The following is a 19,352-nucleotide window of genomic DNA, read 5'->3' as shown; positions in this document are numbered from 1 at the left end:
ATTAGGGTTTTGGTTGACTTGTGTCTTAAGGTGTTATTCTAGTACGAACTCTAGGATAGATCGAACGGAAAGAATAGCTTCGTGTTATTTTACTACGCACTCTTGAATAGATCGATCAGAAAGGATAACTTTGAGGTGGTTTCGTACCCTACCATAATCTCTTCGTTTGTTCTCCGCTATTAGTGACTTTGGAGTGACTCTTTGTTGCATGTTGAGGGATAGTTATATGATCCAATTATGTTATTATTGTTGAGACAACTTGCACTAGTGAAAGTATGAACCCTAGGCCTTCTTTCAACACAATGCGATACCATTTGTGCTCACTTTTATCATTAGTTACCTTGCTGTTTTTATATTTTCAGATTACAAAAACCTTTATCTACCATCCATATTGCACTTGTATCACCATCTCTTCGCCAAACTAGTGCACCTATACAATTTACCATTGTATTGGGTGTGTTGGGGACACAAGAGACTCTTTGTTATTTGGTTGCAGGGCTGTTTGAGAGAGACCATCTTCATCCTACGCCTCCCACAGATTGATAAACCTTAGGTCATCCACTTGAGGGAAATTTGCTACTGTCCTACAAACCTCTGCACTTGGAGGCTCAGTAACGTCTACAAGAAGAAGGTTGTGTAATAGACATCACGAACCTCCCCGTGGCCTCAGCCCCGCCGTTTCCCAACGGGAGCCCCCTGTTCGCTGGAGGCCGAAGCCCCAGCTCCCCCGCGGACGCTGCTGCATCCTTCCCAAAGCTCCTCGGCAGTAGCTCTCGCCGCCATCCAATCCACCATCTTCCCCTGATCATCTGGGTAGGTCGCCCGCCCTCTGCCGTGGCCGGACGCGCCGGCAATCGCCGTCGGGGTGGCCTCCTTTCTCGGCCTGGAGCGCGCCCGAACACGAGGTAGAAGAAGGCCAGGCAAGTGGGCCCCCTCCCCGCGGACCCCACCTGGCAGCCACTCAAGGCCGGCCCCGCTCCGCCATGTACTCACCGGAGTACGCTTTCCCTTCCCAAAAACACCTTTCGTCTCTTCTTCAGGTCAGAATACATTTTCCTATCAGGAAAGCGTATTTCCTTTGTACTACGGCTCGAAATGCATTTTCTCTGATCTGAAGGCGTATTCCTCTAAATGCGCTTTCTGTTTTTCAGCTTAGGGGCCTGGTTGTAGAAATCTTTTTACAGATTGGTCCCTGAACTTCATCGGGCTATAACTTTTTGCTCGAGACTTCGATTGAGGTGTTTCCAATGCTCACGTCTTCCTCTCGTCGAACTCTTTCTGTTGGTATCATTTTCATTATGTTTCACACAGTGAAAATGACCACTTTGCCCTTGCACGTAAACAGCCCCCTCCGAGAGAGAACTGTTTCCGGCAAATCTTTCCGCGATCATTCCGCACTTTTTCCCGGAGTATTTCTCGACCCAGGCAAGCCAACCTCTTATCATGAGCCCCAAACTTGCATGTTGACTTTGCTTGCACCTCGTGTGTGCGTTTAGTTGCAGTAGCTTCTTGTTTGTTCTGTCTGCTGTTATTTCATTCGTGCTATATATTTTGTTATCTGTCTTGCATGCTTGTGTTTTCATGAAATAAGTTGACATGTTAGTTTGATGTTGTTACTAATAATATCATGCCTTTGTCTAGTTTAGTTTCATGTTAGTAGTATCGATGTTATGATAATTCTTTTGCACTGATAAGTTTGCTAGTACTTGGTATTGCCATGTTTCGCATGCTATCATTGTTCTTTTGAAATGCTTGATGTTTTGTTACTGCATCGGTATGTTGCATGTTAGTTGTTGCATTCAGGTTAATAATGCTCGCATGATGATTGATGGTGGAGAAGTCGATAATCTGACATAATAACAAACCTCCTCCGTCATCACTGGGATATCATAGTGCCACCAAATCGAGCTTTCTCCAGTGCAACCACATTTACCTTATGGGGAGGTCCTAGCTGGGTCTATTGTCATGCCTCTCGCCGGTGCCACCCGCGAGGGAAGGTTATGGGCACGCGCTACCCTGATCAGGTAGACGGACATAACCTTGTGTGCTCATTTTGTTTTTATGGTACCTTGTCCCCGTTTGGGACCGTTTTGCCACGACGGTGGCCGTTGGTGTCTTATGTAGACACGGGGCCACCCAGGACTGAACCCCAAGGGGGTGTTGGTCGGAGTGGCCGGGAGAGTGTCATGGCAGTAGCTCGGTTTTGTCAGAACGCTTTGGTCCACCCGAATGGGAGTGCGAGGCCAGGGTTCCGTAGTGTGGGTAAAGTGCGCTACCTCTGCAGAGTGTATTCAATCTGTCGATAGCCGTGTCCTCGGTAATGGGTACAAGTTCGTAGTAGGTCACACTATCAGGTCTTGGTCGAAATGGAGGATAAATTTGCTAATAACTAATCTGATAACTAAGATGTGATAAATAATAAGGTGACTTGGACTATGGGAAAATCGTGAGAAGTCACGATGATGTGTTGATATGACCCCGAGACGAGGTCTTGGTAAGTCATGCGTGTGCTCCGAGGAGCCGTGGCAGAGTAAGTGATTGTTGCATAAGGTTAATACAACATGTCTTCACGGAAGGTAACTAGTAGTTTATTTTAAGCGTAGTTTCATGATACCATGCCATGTTTTGATATGCTATGCTTTGCTGTTGTTATGCTAGAAGTAGATTTGATATGCCATGCTAGTAGATGCTGTGCTGTTATTCATGCTTAGTTTGATTTATGATTCTAGTTATATCATGCCAGGCTTAGAAGTTGTGTTGAAATAGACTGTTGCATATGCTTGGTTCTTGCTTTGTCATCTGTTTGTTTGGATGATATGTATTTGGTTGTCTAGCAAGTACATTCAATGTACTGACCTGGCATGTCATGCCAGTTTTGTAGGTCATGCCCAACTAGTTTGCTTGTTCCGTCGTGCTAGGCTGTAACCTTGCCAGTCCTGTGAGTTGTGGAGCCCAGCCCGAGTTGTTATGCTGCCAAACCAAGACTTCCACCGCCAGTTAAATCGACTTCCGCTGCCATATAATAGCCTTAGGGCTATGCCAGAAGATTGTATTCATCAATGTTGTAAGCTTATACACATGTATTTGATGAATATTATTGTACCTGGAATGTTGTATCATGGACCTGTCATGCGTCAGGTGTTATCCTGGGCTGACGTGCGAAGGCCCCCTGCTCCATGCGGATCGGGGTGCCACGGGAGATGGAATCAGAGCAGCCAGGCTGCATAGGTTATCCTAGCATTAGATCACCGCTACCATCAACCCGTAATGACCCTAAGGGATTTGACCCATCCCTGGCATCCGACATGGCCACTGTTAATCAACAGGTGGCGCAGTCGGGACCGACACGTCCTCATCCCGCTGTCCCCGCCTAGTTATCCGTGGATTGAATAGCAACCCTATCTTTTCCGGTCGGCCGCATCGCTTTCCCGTCGCCATTAAGGGAAAGGGGCCACACCATGCGGGCATGTCCCGCATAGCTGCCTATAAAAGCCCCTTTCCGCTAGCCGTATCGCTCATCCCTCAGTCAGCCATGTCCCTGCAGAAAAGCTTAGCTAGTAGCTCCCGAGCCATGACTAGCAGCTTCAAAGCTTCCAAGTATTACACCCGCACCTGTGCCGTCAACCACACTGGCTTTCCACCCCTTCTTACCGATATGCTCACCAAAGCCTTTGGTTGTAAGGCTAGCCCCGATTACCTGGTGTTCCAATCGGCACCCGTCCCTCACCTTCATCGCTTTGATGCAAGAGTGCACATCAGCCTAGGTCCCGCAGTAGATTGCCAGTTGTTGGTTTTTCAGGGTAGAGCCATGCCTACCACTGATTTGGCCATTCAGGCCGCTGCTGTGGAGGCTATCCTACACCTCCGAACCAAGTTCCCGCATGTGGCAACGAGGCGGGAGTTCTGCTTTTTCCCCATTGTGGCAGAAGCGGGAATGCAGCCTTCTCCCGCTATCCAAGGAGATGACCCCACAATCGCTTGGCTAGTGCAGTATATCACTGCCCAGGGGATGATGATTTCAAAGATGCTTGCCGAGTTTAGAACCATGGACAATTATGTGGTACGAGTCATCAAGGAAGCTTACTGTGAGGCTCGTAAATTGGCATCTCAAGTCGTTTGCCCAACGCCATCCGAACCAGTGCTACCCTCTTAGCATGTGCTATGGCCCAAGCCAAACATCATCACACTCGACAAGGCTCTTTTACGGATCCACCAGCAGGATTTGCTTGGATCAATTTCAGCCACACCCCTAGTAGTCAAACCCCAACCCATAGTGCTGTCGGACGATGAAGATGGAGATCGGCTCAGTCTTCGTCCTCCCAAAGAGCTCCAGCAAGGCCAGTCCTCTGCATGACCTCAGTCACGCAGTGAGATGATTCTGCGAGTAGGTCAGTCAGTCTGTTCATCCTTGATATGAGGATAGACCTAGGTATCCCGGAGTAAGTAGTTTCGTTTAGCGCGTAGAGCGTTCGTGCTTTGTTGTATGATGTAATCCGTATGCTGTGTATGTTTTCGTGCTTGTTTTTGTTTGTCTCTCTGTCAAGCAGAGATGTTTGACAGGGTTGGCAATGTGTTGCTAACAACATTTTAATCAGTACGACACATACACTAAAAACAACATTGGCTCGTCCCGAGTCTTTAATAAAATGCGCGCTGGTGTAGGTATACGTATGCCAGGATTACATATACCCACTAGCATTAAAACACATAGGAATGATTTGACTGCTGTGTTTTCATTGCATGTTTATTGCATCGGTCTGTTTGTTAGTTTATTTGTACTGCATACTGCACGCATACCCGGTTCACCCACGAGTACACTCGGGCAATACTCGGGGGAATGCAAAGTCACATACCCCTCTCTATCCGTGCACACCCCGTGTGCCGGATTTTCAATCCAGAGCCTCGCAGAGGCATTTCCGTCTGGCAATTCCTCGCCTCTAATTCTCTTTCCCGATTTCATTTCCGGAGGTACACTGCCAATTTTATTTCATTCGAGCCAGTACATCTACCCCAATACAAATTTCAACTCCGATTCTACCTCGACACCTACTTTTTCGTGGAGCAATCCATGAAATTTCCCCTCGTACCCCAGTGTGATTCTGAGCTAGCGCCGCCAACTCACCTGCATCTGGACCCCACCACCCCACCGTCACTGTCTTGCGTGGCGCAGTCAAGTCGCCACCACCGCTCCACCGCAGCACGCGATCACTCCGCCAGCGCAAAGCGACAGAGGATCAAGCGTGGCAGAGGACCACCCAGTGCACCATCTTCTCCTGCATCTCGAGCCACCGCACCTAGCCGCGCGTTGTCCCGAATCCGATCATTCCTGATGAGAATCAGCAGGAGGATCGACGAGCCGATCAGCATGCCCAGCAGCGCCGCGAGGAACAACCATAGCGCCGCCAAAAACATTTCCTTGCCGAAGGAGCTCGGCTCGATCTTGCCCAAACTGAAGAGGCAGTAGAGCGGCATCGTGTTGGTGTGTTGGAGGAGCATCGCGCTTCCGTATTTTATAGCCCAACCCCGGTGTACGGTGAGCGAGGTCCAGGAGAACCGCTCGTCGCTCGATCACGGGCGTCCAGGAGGCGAATCCGCGAGCAGTGCCGACAAGGTGCTGGCCCACGACGTGAGTGCTCGCTGCACCGGCGCCGTGCACGCCGTGCACTATGGCACTAGGGTCCTCATCGCCCTAGGAGCTAGATGCGCGCTGCGCCAAGCCGCATGCGAAGCAGCAGCACATAAGAAGCAGTTAGCCGGAGGTAGAAGAAGGAGGCTGCCAGTGGGCCCTGTACCCATGTGTCAGCCGGTGAAACCACTGTTTCCTTGGGTGCATCTAGCAATTTTTCGGGAGTCTGATCTCGAGTGCCCCTAGCCATGGAGGTAACCCTATTTTGCTCATATCTCTCTCGGGGTGTACCAATTATCGGTGCCCCCAACTCGTTTGAATCTAACCAAAGGGTTAAAAATTAACCCAGAGGTTTTTCCCCGGAGTAGTTATCTTTGCAATTGTGTTGTAACCCTAGGAATCTCGAGGATGAGATTCTTTTTATGGGGGGAAGAGTTGTAATAGCCCCAAAATTGGGTTATCAATTTTTGAGCTGTTATTCCTTCGTGGCACTCATTTTCAAAATCTTTCTCCTGAGCTTGTTGGATGACTCTGAGAATTCCTGTCATTTCCAACCTTTCAAAACCTTGCTCATGTCTTTGTCAGTGGGCAAGACCTCCTTTGAATCATCTCAAATCCTCTCAAACCCTAATTCCAAATTTTTGGAATTTGAATGTAGCCTTTGTGATTACAAAGGAGTCATCACTTTCCTTGATCTGTTGATCATCCCATATGTTCCCAGAGACCCTTCTACCTTCTTGAACCCTAGATATACAAAAATATTGCTAAGTCCTATGCAATATTTTTGAATTGTGATTTATTCCTTTCTTGCCTTTCTGAGGAATAAAATCTAAAGGCATAGCTAGCCATCTCCTAAATTCATGAGAATTGGTGGAGTTGATATTTATGCCTAATCCAAGCCCTCACAAATATATTGGCCACAATTAAATAAGGAAATTTGCCTTTTCCTATTTTAAGCCAATATTGCACTTCTGCCATTTTCCAAAGGAGCTACCATTTTTATAGCAAGGAAAATTCCCAAATAATTTGTGGAGCTTGTATTTCTATATCTCCACCATTTCCATCCAAACCCATGCTCCAAAGATCATAATTTGAGCACATGATCCAATGCAAGTTTCTGCCCTATCTGAAATTTTTGCAAAGGAAGTGCTTGAACCCTTTATCCATTTGAGATGAAATTTGGTAGGGTGATTAACATTGATAAATCACCAATGCATACCAAAAATAAGCTCAATCCATCTATCCAATCTTCCTTGGCAATTTTCTCAAGTTTCTGTTCAGATTGCTTGTCTGTGAAGGAAGTACCCTCATAGATGATCAAAATGAGCTGAAACTTTTCCAGAAGTCTCTAATGACCATATCGTTATTCTCCACCAAAATTCAGATCATTCTATTGAACTATGTGAGCACAAGAGCAATTCTTGGTTTCTATCCAAATTTTCAGTTTGTGAAGCAAGTATACTTGATCTTGCTCCATTATGGCTGAAAATATTCCGAGGCCTTCTCCTATGCATATGTTCCACCTCCACAAGAGTTTGGCTCATTTCATGTAGCCAATATCTTCCTGGATTTTTCCAAAGTTTCTGGTAAGATGTGATGCTTGTGAAACAAGTACTAATTTGGCAAGTCCATTTGGTATGATCTTTTTGCAGCATCTAAATATGACGAAATCAAGGAGATTTGCCAAGTTTTAGCCCTATCCAACACTCCTAGTGAGTGCTTCTTCCTCATTTGTTTTCTGGGCCATATTTCCTAGTTGCACTGCAGCTATGTAAATACTTGTCCACATGATCTCAAACTTTCCAGGACCGTATACGTAGTCCTTGCTACCCTAAGCCACCTAGACATCAAGTTTATCCCTTAAGCTCACTGTGTTGATCACCAAGATGTGGCAAAGTTTGCAACAGCAAACTTGTCGAGCTCGTGTCCCTCTGCTCCCTACACTTCTGCCCGTTCCATCACCTCTTCTTTAATGAGCATTGGAAGGACTCCCCTGTGGACATGGTTTGGCACTAAGTAGACGACCAGAGCGCGTGTTGTCGGTGGTGACCACGGGGCAATGTAGGCCAGAACGGTGGTCTCGCCACTGTTGGCAACAGAAGCGCCACTCCGGCCAGTTCTGGCTTGTCCAAGCATGTCACACAGCTCTCCCTCGACGTCGTCTTCCCCCTGGAGCTGGTTCCCCCTTCGTTTGCTTCCTCGTTGAGCCGTCGCTGTCGCCGAGCACAGTACGCGCCCGTGCACCATCGTTTCCTCGCCTCTGTCCTCTTCCTCCTCTCGTCCGCAAGCGCTGCTCGACTCCGTGACCCTTTGGCGCTCGTCTGCGTCCCCCTCGTCGCCTTTCCGCCGCTCCCCGTGACCCTTGACCGCGTGTGCGCGTCGCCGGCGCATGTTCACGTAGCCGCGCCGCGTGTCACCCCCTCCCCTCCCCCTCGAGCTCTCCCCGCGGCTATAAGTAGAGCCCTCGACCCCCTCGCAGTCCTCAACGCCTCCCAAAGCCTCTCCCCGAGCCCAGAGCTCCTATTTGACCCCTCCCCATCGCCATGGCCGCCGCCTCGGGCTCTGCTCGGTCCCGGCAATGCCGCACCCCTCTCGCCATTCCACCACCACCACTGCCATCCCCAAGCTCCGGCGAACCTCCCCGTGGCCTCAGCCCCGCCGTTTCACCACCGGAGCCCCCTGTTCGCTGGAGGCCGAAGCCCCAGCTCGCCACGGACGCTGCTGCGTCCTTCCCAAAGCTCCTCGGCAGTAGCTCTCGCCGCCATTTGATCTGCAGTCTTCCCCTGATCATCTGGGTAGGTCGCCCGTCCTCTGCCGTGGCCGGACGCGCCGGTGATCGCCGTCGGGGTGGCCTCCTCTCTCTGCCTCGAGCATGCCCGAGCGCGAGGTAGAAGAGGGCCAGGCCAGTGGGCCCCCTCCCCGCGGACCCCACCTGGCAGACACTCAAGGCCGGCCCCGCTCCGCCACGTCAGATTAGTGGAGACGTACTCAACGGAGTACGCTCTCCCTTCCCAAAAACGCCTTTCGTCTCTTCTTAAGGTCAGAATACGTTTTCCTATCAGGAAAGCGCATTTCCTTTGAACTACGGCTCGGAATGCGTTTTCTCTGATCTGAAGGCGTATTCCTCTAAATGCGCTTTCTGTTTTTCAGCTCAAGGGCCTGGTTGTAAAAATCTTTTTATAGATTTGTCCCTGAACTTTGTCGGGCTATAACTTTTTGCTCGAGACTCCGATTGAGGTGATTCCAACGCTCACATCTTCGTCACGTCGAACTCTTTATGTTGGTATCATTTTCATTATGTTTTCACACAGTGAAAATGACCACTTTTCCCTTGCACGTAAACAGCCCCCTCCGAGAGAGAACTATTTCCGACAAATCTTTCCGCGATCCTTCTGCACTTTTTCCCGAAGTATTTCTCGACCCCAGGCAAGCCAACCTCTTATCATGAGCCCCGAACTTGCATGTTGACTTTGCTTGCACCTCGTGTGTGCGTTTAGTTGCAGTACCTTCTTGTTTGTTCCGTGTGCTGTTATTTCATTCGTGCTATATGATTTTGTTATCTGTCTTGCATGCTTGTGTTTTCATGAAATAAGTTGACATGTTAGTTTGATGTTGTTACTAATAATATCATGCCTTTGTCTAGTTTACTTTCATGTTAGTAGTATCGATGTTATGATAATTCTTTTGCACTGATAAGTTTGCTAGTACTTGGCATTGCCATGTTTCGCATGCTATCATTGTTCTTCTGAAATGCTTGATGTTTTGTTACTGCATCGGTATGTTGCATGTTAGTTGTTGCATTCAGGTTAATAATGCTCGCATGATGATTGATGGTGGAGAAGTCAATAATATGACTTAATAACAAACCTCCTCCGTCATCACTGGGATATCATAGTGCCACCAAATCGAGCTTTCTCCAGTGCAACCACATTTACCTTATGGGGAGGTCCTAGCTGGGTCTATTGTCATGCCTCTCGCGGGTGCCTCCCGCGAGGGAAGGTTATGGGCACGCACTACCCTGATCAGGTAGGCGGACATAACCTTGTGTGCTCGTTTTGTTTTTATGGTACCTTGTCCCCGTTTGGGACCGTTTTGCCACGACGGTGGCCGTTGGTGTCTTTGGTAGACATGGGGCCACCCAAGACTGAACCCCAAGGGGGTGTTGGTCGGAGTGGCCGGGAGAGTGTCATGGCAGTAGCTCGGTTTTGTCGGAATGCTTTGGTCCACCCGAATGGGAGTGCGAGGCCAAGGTTCCATAGTGTGGGTAAAGTGCGCTACCTCTGCAGAGTGTATTCAACCTATCGATAGCCGCGTCCTCGGTCATGGGCACAAGTTCGCAGTAGGTCACACTATCAGGTCTTTGTCGAAATGGAGGATAAATCTGCTAATAACTAATGTGATAAATAATAAGGTGACTTGGACTATGGGAAAATCGTGAGAAGTCACGATGATGTGTTGATATGACCCCGAGACGAGGTCTTGGTAAGTCATGCGTGTGCTCCGAGGAGCCGTGGCAGAGTAAGTGATTATTGCATAAGGTTAATACAACATGTGTTCACGGAAGGTAACTGGTAGTTTATTTTAAGCGTAGTTTCATGATGCCATGCCATGTTTTGATATGCTATGCTTTGCTGTTGTTATGTTAGAAGTAAATTTGATATGCCACGCTAGTAGATGCTGTGCTGTTATTCATGCTTAGTTTGATTTATGATTCTAGTTATATCATGCCATGCTTAGAAGTTGTGTTGAAATAGACTGTTGCATATGCTTGGTTCTTGCTTTGTCATATGTGTGTTTGAATGCTATGTATTTGGTTGTCTTGCAAGTACATTCAATGTACTGACCTGGCGTGTCATGCCAGTTTTGTAGGTCGTGCCCAACTTGTTCGCTTGTTCTATCATGCTAGGCCATAACCTTGCCAGTCCTGTGAGTTGTGCAGCCCAGCCCGAGTTGTTATGCTGCCAAACCAAGACTTCCGCCGCCAGTTAAATAGACTTCCGCTACCATATAATAGCCTTAGGGCTATGCCAGAAGATTGTATTCATCAATTATGTAATCTTATACACATGTATTTGATGAATATTATTGTACCTGGAATGATGTATCATGGACCTTTCGTGCGTCAGGTGTTACCCTGGGCTGACGTGCGAAGGCCCCCTGCTCCATGCGGATCGGGGTGCCACACACAAGTAGCATCTCTACTTAGTGCGGAATTTTTGGCTAGCAAAGATAGGGGCAAGCACCACATGTTGAAGAGTCTATGGCAATATGACTTCTATGTGAATATAAACAAACATAAACCATTAAGTTGTCTTCCTTGTCCAACGTCAACAATTTTGGCGTATAATATTTTGATGAGGGCTCACAATCACAAAAGATTCTTAAGATAGTATATTTATATGTGAATCTTCTCTTCCCTTATTAATTATTTCATGAGTTGCATCATTGAGTAATGCTATGTTTCTCAATCTCTAATAAAAGTTTCTACTTATACTTTTCCTTATGTGGTGCCATCACCTACCATAGGATTAGTATATGATCTTATTGATTTATTTATTTCCTTTTATTTATTTCCTTTATCTTTTCTTTATTTGTAACATGAGAGTAAAGAAAGCAAAAACTCACACTAAACTTTATTATATAACTTGCACACGATTACAAGGATAGATCACTAAGCATACTCTCAAGGAAGAAAGGATCGAACTAAACTTTTATTCATCTAAAGCAAAATATGGAACTAAGATAAGTAAAAGCAAAAATATAGTGGGATGATACGATACCGGGGGACCTCCCCCAAGCTTGGCGGAAGCCAAGGGGACTGCCCATACCCGATACTTAGTTCTCCTTTGGTGGTGAAGAAGGTGATGGTGGTGATGAAGCGGTCCTGTGCTTAAGGATCAAGAGATTCTCCAATCGACGGATAACTCTCCGGATATGGATGATATGCTCTTGATGCAGAATATTTTTGCGAGTGAGATGCTTATTTTGTATGCGAACTATTTCAATGACGCGAAAAGCCTTAATCTCAGCCGGAGTAAGGTGAGTAAGGTAGGGCTTAAGGGTATCTTCTTCCTCCTCCTCGGCCAGTAGTGCTTGTGCTGCCACCAGGGATGGATCTACGGTAGCTTCCTTGCCCTTGTCTCCCTTGACGGTGTCCCTAGGCTCCTCCCTCTTTGTCTCGATCTTCATCAACCAAGCATCTTCTTCCATGTTGTTGGAGGAGCAGGAAGACATGATGCATGGCTCGATAAATCGGACCGAAAACAGCAAGAAAAAGAGAATATATGATTTCTTCATGATACGGTGGTCAACAGGTTTGGGAAGTATATACAGATTTTTTTTATCTTGGGGGACAAGCATACGGAAGAAAAACGGAATACATAAGGTGTCCCACGTGGGCACAACCCACCTGGGCACGCCAGGCAAGCCTGGCGCGCCCTGGTTTCTTGTGCCCACCAGGGGACGCTTCCTGGAAGTTTCTTTATTTCCAAAATTCTTAAATATTCCAAAACTAATAAAAAATATTTTGCGGATTTTTCGGAGTCCGTTTACTTACCGTATCACGTGCCTCCTTATTTTCACGATGCTGGAGTTCCGGAAGGACTCTTTTATGTGTTCTTCTGGTGTCAAAGTTTGGATAATATTACTTTCAACATTAATGGGTGTACGTGAGATATAATGCTTTATTCGTTGCCCATTGACAACCTTCGGTTTAGTACATTCGGGATTATTTATTTTGATGGCTCTAAACCGATAAACCTCCTCGATGACATATGGGCCTTCCCATTTTGAGAGGAGTTTTCCTGCAAAGAACCTGAAATGAGAGTTGCACAAAAGAACATATTCTCCAACCTTAAACTCATGCTTTTGGATTCTTTTGTCATGCCATCTTTTAACCTTTTCTTTGAATAATTTTGCATTTTCATAAGCTTGGGTTCTCCATTCATCTAATGAACTAATATCAAATAGCCTCTTTTCGTCGGCAAGTTTGAAATCATAATTGAGTTCTTTGACTGCCCAATATGCTTTATGTTCTAAGTCAAGAGGCAAATGACAAGCTTTTCCATAAACCATTTTATAAGGATAAATACCCATAGGATTTTTATATGCTGTTCTATAAGCCCAAAGTGCATCATCTAATTTCTTAGACCAATTCTTCCTGGACCTATTAACAGTCTTTTGCAAAATTAATTTTATTTCTCTATTGCTAAGTTCAACTTGACCACTAGACTGAGGATGATAAGGTGATGCAATTGTATGGTTAACATCATACTTGGCAAGCATTTTACGGAAAGCACACTGAATAAAGTGTGAACCACCATCAGTCATTAAATATCTAGGGACTCCAAACCTTGGGAAAATAACTTCCTTAAGCATTTTAATAGAGGTGTTGTGATCCGCACTACTGGTTGGAATAGCTTCTACCCATTTAGTAACATAATCAACAACAACCAAAATATGTGTACACCCATTAGAGGAAGGAAAAGGTCCCATGTACTCAAATCCCCAAACATAACTGCTGTGTGAACAGTTACTTTGGAATCAACAATATAAGGTCTGCGTGAACAATTAATTTGGAATCAACAATATAAGGTCTAAATTTATCACAAGCAAACACAACTGCTAAAAATTCTTTTTCAATAGTAGCATAATTTCTTTGAGCACTGTCTAGAGTTTTACTAGCATAATGAATAACATTAAGTTTCTTATCAACTCTTTGTCCTAGAACAGCACCAACGGCATAATCACTAGCACCACACATAATTTCAAAAGGCAAGTTCCAATCAGGTGGTTGAACAACAGGTGCAGAAATTAATGCTTTCTTGAGTGTTTCAAAGGCTTCTAAACAATCATCATAAAAAACAAAAGGAATATCCTTTTGCAAGAGACTAGTGATAGGCCTAGAAATTTTAGAAAAGTCTTTGATAAATCTCCTATAGAAACCAGCATGACCTAGGAAACTATGAATACCTTTTATATCTTTAGGACGTGGCATTTCTCAATTGCATCAACCTTAGCTTGGTCCACTTCAATACCTCTTTCAGAAATTTTATGACCCAAGACAATGCCTTCATTAACCATAAAGTGTCACTTCTCCCAATTCAAGACAAGATTTGTTTGTTCACATCTCTGCAAAACTCGCTCAAGATTGCTTAAACAATCATCAAAAGACTTCCCATAAATAGACTCGCTCAAGATTGCTTAAACAATCATCAAAAGACTTCCCATAAATAGAAAGGTCATCCATGAAAACCTCAACAATCTTTTCACGAAAATCAGAGAATATAGCAGCCATACATCTTTGAAAGGTAGCAGGTGCATTACATAAACCAAAAGGCATACGTCTATAAGCATAGGTTCCAAAGGGACAAGTAAAAGTGGTCTTTTCTTGATCAGGTTGAGAAATAGGTATTTGTGAAAAGCCAGAATATCCATCAAGGAGGCAAAAGTGTGTGTGCTTAGATAATATTTCAAGCATTTGATCAATAAAAGGCAAAGAGTTATGATCTTTTTTAGTTGATTTGTTTAATTTTCTAAAATCAATTACCATTCTATAGCCTCTAACAATTCTTTGTGAAATAAGCTCATTCTTATCAGTAGGAACAACAGTTATACCTCCTTTCTTAGGGACACAGTGAACAGGACTTAGCCATCTACTATCAGCTATGGGATAGATTATACCTGCTTCCAGAAGTTTTAATATTTCCGTTCTTACCACTTCTTTCATCTTTGGATTTAACCGACGTTGGTGATCAACAACGGGTTTAGCATCAGGTTCCATATTAATTTTGTGCTGACATAGAGTGGGACTAATGCCCTTTAAATCATCAAGAGTATATCCAATAGCATCTCGGTTCTTCCTTAGAACTTTCAATAATCTTTCTTCTTCATGTTCTGAAAAGTTAGTAGTAAGAATAACATGATATATCTTCTTTTCCTCAAGATAAGCATATTGAAAAGTGTCTGGTAATTGTTTTTATTCAAACACAGGATCACCTTTAGGTGGAGGTGGACCTCCTAGAGTTTCAATAGGCAAATTATGTTTAAGTAGAGGACGTTGTTCAAAGAAATTTTTATCTATTTCATTTCTTTCATGCATATGTAAATCATTTTCATGGTCTAGCAAATATTGTTCTAAAGGATCAGTAGGTGGTATAGCAATAGAAGCAAGACCAATTAATTCATCCTTACTAGGAAATTCTTTTTCATGAAGCTTTCTACTAAACTTGGAAAAATTAATCTCATGAGACTCGTTACCAAAGCTAACACCGACAGTTTGTTTCTCACAATCTATCGCATTAACTGTGTTCAAGAAAGGTCTACCAAAAATAATGGGACATAAGTCATCTTGTGGGGAACCAAGAACAAGGAAATCAGTAGGGTATTTTATTTTCCCACACAAGACTTCAACATCTCTAACAATCCCAATTGGTGATATGGTGTCTCTATTAGCAAGTTTAATAGTAACATCTATGTCTTCTATCTCTGCAGGTGCTATGTCTTTCATAATGTCTTGATATAAGGTGTAAGGAATATCACTCACACTAGCACCTATGTCACATAAACCATGATAACAGTGATCTCCTATTTTAACTGAGATGGCAGGCATACCAACAACAAGTCTATGTTTATCCTTTTTATCAGGTTTGGCAATTCTAGCAGCTTCTTCACAGAAGTAAATAACATGCCCATCTATATCTTCTTCTAAGAGATCTTTAACCATAGCTAGGCTAGGTTCAACTTTAATTTGTTCATCAGGTTTAGGTGTTTTAATATAGCTTTGTTAACCACAGTTGAAACTTTAGCATGTTCCTTTATCCTAACAGGGAAAGGTGGTTTCTGGATATAAGCAGAAGGGACAACTGGATCAACATTATAAAGTATAGTTTCTTCTTTAATTGGTACCGGTTCTTTGATTTCTTCTTTAATAGGTGGGTGATATTTAAAGCACTTCTCTTTTGGGAGTTCAACATGAGTAGCAAATGATTCACAAAAGGAGGCTACTATCTCAGAGTCAAGTCCATATGTAGTGATAAACTTTTGAAAAGCATCGGTATCCATAAAAGATTTAACACAATCATACTTGAGTTTAATACCTGACTCTTTACCTTCGTCGAGTTCCCAATCTTCAGAGTTGAGTTTAATTCTTTCCAAAATATCCCACCGGAATTCAATAGTCTTCTTCATAAAAGTACCAACGCAAGAAGTATCACGCATGGTTTGATCATTACGAGAAAGCCGAGCATAAAAATTCTGGACAATAACTTCTCTTGAGAGCTCATGATTGGGGCATGAATATAACATTTACTTAAGCCTCCCCCAAGCTAGAGCAATACTTTCTCCTTCACGAGGCCAAAAGTTATATATATAATTCCGATCACGATGAACTAGATGCATAGGATAAAATTTTTGGTGGAACTCCAATTTCAAATGATTCCAATTCCAAGATCCAATATCATCACATAGCCTATACCATGCCAATGCTTTTCCCTTCAAAGATAAAGGGAAACCTTTTTCATCACTTCATCTCCGGGTAAACCTGCAAGCTTAAACAATCCACAAATTTGTTCTACATATATCAAGTGCATATCAGGATGTTCGGTTCCATCTCCTACATAAGGATTAGCTAGCAGTTGTTCTATCATACCCGAAGGAATTTCGAATTCAATATTTCCAGTAGGTGCAGTAGGTTGAGGTGTAGCTAATTCTGGTTCCAGACGAGGTGAAGATACTCCGAACAAACCCCTCAAAGGATTGTTTTCCATAGTAACAAGTGAAAATAAATTTTAACACACTATATAAATGTTTTCTTACCAAATTCCACTTACCAAAGGCGCTTCACTCCCCGGCAATGGCTCAAGAAAATAGCCTTGATGACCCACAAGTATAGGGTATCAATTGTAGCTCTTTTCAATAAGTAAGAGTGTCGAACCCAACGAGGAGCAGAAGGAAATGACAAGTGGTTTTCAGCAAGGTAATGTCTGCAAGTGCTGAAATTGTAAGTAGCGGAGTATTTTTATAGCAAGATAATTTGTAACGAGCAAGTAACGGTAGTAGTAGCAAAAGTGCAGCAAGGTAGCCCAATCCTTTTGAGGCAAAGGACAGGACAAAACGGTACCTTATGATAAGCGAAGTGTTCTTAAGGGTACACGGGAATTTCATCTAGTCACTTTCATCATGTTGGTTCGATTTGTGTTCACTACTTTGATAATTTGATATGTGGGTGGACCGGTGCTTAGGTGCTGTTCTTACTTGAACAAACCTCCTACTTATGATTAACCCTCCCGCAAGCATCCGCAACTATGAGAAAAGTATTAAGAATAAATTCTAACCATAGCATTAAACTTTTGGATCCAATCGGTCCCTTACGGAATAGCGCATAAACTGGGGTTTAAGCTTCTGTCACTCTCGCAACCCATCATCTAATTGCTACTCCACAATGCATTCCCTTAGGCCCAAATATGGTGAAGTGTCATATAGTCGACGTTCACATGACACCACTAAGGGAATCACAACATACATACTATCAAAATATCGAACACATATCAAGTTCACATGATTACTTGCAACATGATTTCTCCCATGACCTCAAGAACAAAAGCAACTACTCACAAATGATAAGCATGCTCATGATAAGATTAAATAGCATAATGGATCTGAACATATAATCTTCCACCAAATAAACCATATAGTAATCAACTACAAGATGTAATCAACACTACTAGTCACCCACAAGCACCAACCTATAGTTCCGGTAACAAGATTGAACACAAGAGATGAACTAGGGTTTGAGATGAGATGGTACTGTTGAAGATGTTGATAGAGAGTGACCTCCCCAAGATGGGAGAGTTGTTGGTGATGATGAGGACGATGATTTCCCCCTCTGAGAGGGAAGTTCCCCCGGCGGAATTGTTCCGCCGGAGGGCAAAAGTGCTCCTGCCCAAGTTCCACCTCGAGATGGTGGCGCACCGTCCCGAAAGTCCTCTCCTTATTTTTTCTAGGTCAAAATGACATATATACCAGAAGATGGGCACTGTAGGTGGGCCTAGGTGAGCACAACCCACCAGGGCGCGCCTGGGCTCCCTGGCACGCCCAGGTGGGTTGTGCCCACCTGGTGGGCCCCCTCTGGTAGTTATTTGCTCCAATAATTCTTAAATATTCCATAAAAAATCTCCGTGAAGTTTCAGCTTGTTTGGAGTTGTGCAGAATAGGTAGCTTGACATAGCTTTTCCAGGTCCAGATTTCCAGCTGCCGGAATTCTCCTTCTTGGTGTGTACCTTGCAAATTATGAGAGAAAAGGCATTAGAATTACTCCGAAAAGTATCATTATGGATAATAACATCATAAATAACAGTAAGAAAACATGATGCAAAATGGACATAGCACTATGCAGCGGTGTAACACCTCTTCTCCCACTATAATCCCTACTTAAACATGGTGCTTTCTGCCACATATTATTATCCAATGATGTTTTGCCATCCTGTGATGTTTGAGTAGATTACTCTTGTCCTAAGGGTTAATTGTGGTATGGTGTGATTGATATAAGTTGTATGTTAAATTGGTGTTGTCCTATGGTGCCCTCCGAGTCGCGCAAGCGTGTGGAATTACCGCGGTAGGGTTTTGCAATACGTTCATGATTCACTTATAGTGGGTGGCGAGAGTGACAGAAGCTTATACCCGAGTAAGGGGTTTGTTGCATATGGGAGTAAAGAGGACTTGTTACTTAATGCTATGGTTTGTTTGTACCATAATGATCTTTAGTAGTTGCGGCTGCTTGCTAGAGTTCCAATCATATGAACATGTGATCCAAGTACGTAAAGTATGTCATCTCATTCCTCTCCCTGGTTGCATATGATAAGTATCTATCGTGTTATATTCAATTGCCTATGGACAATCTTTCTCTTTGTGTTACAAAAAGCTCTCTACTAAAACAAACTAACTTTTATTATCTCGCAAAGTACTGCTAGTTTTTTTATTGCAAAGTAGTTCGAGCATTACACCTACAAAGTGCTTCTAGTTTCATACTTGTTTCAGGTAAAGCAAATGTTGGTGTGCATAGAGTTGTATCAGTGGTTGCTAGAACTTGAGAGAATATTAATTGTACCTTTAGTTCCTTGTTGGGTTTGACACTCTTGTCAAAAAAGGCTACAAACGACCGTCAGTACTTGTGGGTTATCAAAACCTTTTTATGGAGCCGTTGCCGGGGAGCAATAGCGTGGGGTGAATATTCTCGTGTGTGCTTGTTTGTGTTATCACTAAGTAGCTTTTATTTTCTATTCTAAGTTATTTTCAATCTTTAGTTATGGGTAGGAAACATAAAATACAAAAAAAAAGTAGTTGTACTTGCTAACCCAATGGTTGAAAAACCACCCAAAATCTATCATACTGCTGAAACTTTTTACTTGGATCATCTTCGATCCCTTTGTGCTCGTGTTGAAAACCCAACTAGCTTAGTTGAGGGAAAATCATTAGATGAGCATGCTTATTTTGTGCGACACCGCTTGTCTCAAAAAGGGAAACTCTCATGGGATCAAATTAATTGTTCTCATTATTATGCTTGGACTTTATGCGAAATACATGATTTTACTTGTTGTTCTGAAGACCCTAAAAAACATGGTGGAGAGTTGTGAAGGCACATGGAGGCACACGGAGGTCCACGGTGGTTTTTCTGGCTAGAATCAAAGAAGAAGGCAAGGAGAAGAGTTGTGTAGGCATATGGAGTGAA

Source organism: Triticum aestivum, chromosome 4D (assembly GCF_018294505.1).
Source record: "Triticum aestivum cultivar Chinese Spring chromosome 4D, IWGSC CS RefSeq v2.1, whole genome shotgun sequence".
Classification (NCBI taxonomy): domain Eukaryota; kingdom Viridiplantae; phylum Streptophyta; class Magnoliopsida; order Poales; family Poaceae; genus Triticum; species Triticum aestivum.
Note: the sequence above shows the minus strand (reverse complement) of the source record.